The sequence below is a fragment of the Ursus americanus genome, unplaced genomic scaffold, assembly GCF_024610735.1.
Source record: "Ursus americanus isolate L20-20 unplaced genomic scaffold, mUrsAme1.1.p SCAF_54, whole genome shotgun sequence".
Taxonomy (NCBI): domain Eukaryota; kingdom Metazoa; phylum Chordata; class Mammalia; order Carnivora; family Ursidae; genus Ursus; species Ursus americanus.
Window position 1 is genome coordinate 686797 of NW_028273636.1, and position 3993 is coordinate 690789.

The window sequence follows — 3993 nt, forward strand, 5'->3', positions numbered from 1 at the left end:
GCTGCCAGAAGCCCAGGGAGGATGGGAGGGCTTAGAACATGGCTGGGCACTGTGGTTTCTTCCAGAGAAGTGGAGGGCATTTGCTTTAGCTTGCCACAACCACTTGGGATAGGGTCTGCACCTCAGGAAAACTGTCTCCGTGGGAAGCCGGCTTTTTGCAAAGGGGTCTCAGGGCCGTGTGCCTCGGCTGTCCCTCCGGCTCCCCAAAGCACAGGGACGAGGTGAGGGGCTTAGACCATGCCTGGGCAATGTTGTTTCTTACACCTGGGTGTGTGGCATTTTGTTGAGCTGGCTACCCCCACTTGGGATAGGTGTTCCACAGCAAGCACCTATTGTTCGTCGGAAGCCGTTTTTGCCCAAGGGGTCTCCGGGCTGTGTTCGTTGGGGTTGAACTCCTGCTAGCAAAACCGCCGGGTTGAGGGAAGGGTTCAGACTGTGCCTGGGCCCTGTGGTCTCTTCCAGGTCAGTGTATGGCATTTCCTTCCCCTTGCCACAGGCACCTGGGAGCATGTCTGCACGTGGAGAAAGACTTTCCCGTGGGAAGCCGGGTTTTGTCAAACGGGTCCCAGTGCTCTGCTCCTCTCTTTTCACTCCTGCTGCCAGAAGCCCAGGGAGGATGGGAGGGCTTAGAACATGGCTGGGCACTGTGGTTTCTTCCAGAGAAGTGGAGAGCATTTGCTTTAGCTTGGCACAACCACTTGGATAGGGTCTGCACCTCAGGAAAACTGTCTCCGTGGGAAGCCGGCTTTTTGCAAAGGGGTCTCAGGGCCGTGGGCCTCGGCTGTCCCTCCGGCTCCCCAAAGCACAGGGACGAGGTGAGGGGCTTAGACCATGCCTGGGCAATGTTGTTTCTTACACCTGGGTGTGTGGCATTTTGTTGAGCTGGCTTCCCCCACTTGGGATAGGTGTTCCACAGCAAGCACCTATTGATCGTCGGAAGCCGTTTTTGCCCCAGGGGTCTCCGGGCTGTGTTCCTTGGGGTTGAACTCCTGCTAGCAAAACCGCCGGGTTGAGGGAAGGGTTCAGACTGTGCCTGGGCCCTGTGGTCTCTTCCAGGTCAGTGTATGGCATTTCCTTCCCCTTGCCACAGGCACCTGGGAGCATGTCTGCACGTGGAGAAAGACTTTCCCGTGGGAAGCCGGGTTTTGCCAAACGGGTCCCAGTGCTCTGCTCCTCTCTTTTCACTCCTGCTGCCAGAAGCCCAGGGAGGATGGGAGGGCTTAGAACATGGCTGGGCACTGTGGTTTCTTCCAGAGAAGTGGAGGGCATTTGCTTTACCTTGCCACAACCACTTGGGATAGGGTCTACACCTCAGGAAAACTGTCTCTGTGGGAAGCTGGCTTTTTGCAAAGGGGCCTCAGGGCCGTGGGCCTCGGCTGTCCCTCCGGCTCCCCAAAGCACAGGGACGAGGTGAGGGGCTTAGACCAAGCCTAGGCAATGTTGTTACTTACACCTGGGTGTGTGGCATTTTCTTGAGCTGGCTTCCCCCACTTGGGATAGGTGTTCCACAGCAAGCACCTATTGATCGTCGGAAGCCGTTTTTGCCCCAGGGGTCTCCGGGCTGTGTTCGTTGGGGTTGAACTCCTACTTGCAAAACCGCCGGGTTCAGGGAAGGGTTCAGACTGTGCCTGGGCCCTGTGGTCTCTTCCAGGTCAGTGTATGGCATTTCCTTCCCCTTGCCACAGGCACCTGGGAGCATGTCTGAACGTGGAAAAAGACTTTCCCGTGGGAAGCCGGTTTTTGTCAAACGGGTCCCAGTGCTCTGCTCCTCTCTTTTCACTCCTGCTGCCAGAAGCCCAGGGAGGATGGGAGGGCTTAGACCATGGCTGCGCACTGTGGTTTCTTCCAGAGAAGTGGAGGGCATTTGATTTACCTTGCCACAACCACTTGGGATAGGGTCTGCACCTCAGGAAAACTGTCTCCGTGGGAAGCCGGCTTTTTGCAAAGGGGTCTCAGGGCCGTGTGCCTCGGCTGTCCCTCCGGCTCCCCAAAGCACAGGGACGAGGTGAGGGGCTAGACCATGCCTGGGCAATGTTGTTTCTTACACCTGGGTGTGTGGCATTTTCTTGAGCTGCCTTCCCCCACTTGGGATAGGTGTTCCACAGCAAGCACCTATTGATCGTCGGAAGCCGTTTTTGCCCCAGGGGTCTCCGGGCTGTGTTCGTTGGGGTTGATCTCCTGCTTGCAAAACCGCCGGGTTGAGGGAAGGGTTCAGACTGTGCCTGGGCCCTGTGGTCTCTTCCAGGTCAGTGTATGGCATTTCCTTCCCCTTGCCCCAGGCACCTGGGAGCATGTCTGCACGTGGAGAAAGACTTTCCCGTGGGAAGCCGGGTTTTGTCAAACGGGTCCCAGTGCTCTGCTCCTCTCTTTTCACTCCTGCTGCCAGAAGCCCAGGGAGGATGGGAGGGCTTAGAACATGGCTGGGCACTGTGGTTTCTTCCAGAGAAGTGGAGGGCATTTGCTTTACCTTGCCACAACCACTTGGGATAGGGTATGCACCTCAGGAAACTGTCTCCGTGGGAAGCCGGCTTTTTGCAAAGGGGTCTCAGGGCCGTGTGCCTCGGCTGTCCCTCCGGCTCCCCAAAGCACAGGGACGAGGTGAGGGGCTTAGACCATGCCTGGGCAATGTTGTTTCTTACACCTGGGTGTGTGGCATTTTGTTGAGCTGGCTACCCCCACTTGGGATAGGTGTTCCACAGCAAGCACCTATTGTTCGTCGGAAGCCGTTTTTGCCCCAGGGGTCTCCGGGCTGTGTTCGTTGGGGTTGAACTCCTGCTAGCAAAACCGCCGGGTTGAGGGAAGGGTTCAGACTGTGCCTGGGCCCTGTGGTCTCTTCCAGGTCAGTGTATGGCATTTCCTTCCCCTTGCCCCAGGCACCTGGGAGCATGTCTGCACGTGGAGAAAGACTTTCCCGTGGGAAGCCGGGTTTTGCCAAACGGGTCCCAGTGCTCTGCTCCTCTCTTTTCACTCCTGCTGCCAGAAGCCCAGGGAGGATGGGAGGGCTTAGAACATGGCTGGGCACTGTGGTTTCTTCCAGAGAAGTGGAGGGCATTTGCTTTACCTTGCCACAACCACTTGGGATAGGGTCTACACCTCAGGAAAACTGTCTCTGTGGGAAGCTGGCTTTTTGCAAAGGGGCCTCAGGGCCGTGGGCCTCGGCTGTCCTTCCGGCTCCCCAAAGCACAGGGACGAGGTGAGGGGCTTAGACCAAGCCTGGGCAATGTTGTTACTTACACCTGGGTGTGTGGCATTTTCTTGAGCTGGCTTCCCCCACTTGGGATAGGTGTTCCACAGCAAGCACCTATTGATCGTCGGAAGCCGTTTTTGCCCCAGGGGTCTCCGTGCTGTGTTCGTTGGGGTTGAACTCCTGCTAGCAAAACCGCCGGGTTGAGGGAAGGGTTCAGACTGTGCCTGGGCCCTGTGGTCTCTTCCAGGTCAGTGTATGGCATTTCCTTCCCCTTGCCACAGGCACCTGGGAGCATGTCTGCACGTGGAGAAAGACTTTCCCGTGGGAAGCCGGGTTTTGTCAAACGGGTCCCAGTGCTCTGCTCCTCTCTTTTCACTCCTGCTGCCAGAAGCCCAGGGAGGATGGGAGGGCTTAGAACATGGCTGGGCACTGTGGTTTCTTCCAGAGAAGTGGAGGGCATTTGCTTTACCTTGCCACAACCACGTGGGATAGGGTCTGCACCTCAGGAAAACTATTTCCGTGGGAAGCCGGCTTTTTGCAAAGGGGGTCTCAGGGTCATGGGCCTCGGCTGTCCCTCCGGCTCCCCAAAGCACAGGGACGAGGTGAGGGGCTTAGACCAAGCCTGGGCAATGTTGTTACTTACACCTGGGTGTGTGGCATTTTGTTGAGCTGTCTTCCCCCGCTTGGGATAGGTGTTCCACAGCAAGCACCTATTGTTCGTCGGAAGCCGTTTTTGCCCCAGGGGTCGCCGGGCTGTGTTCGTTGGGGTTGAATTCCTGCTAGCAAAACCGCCGGATTGAGGAAAG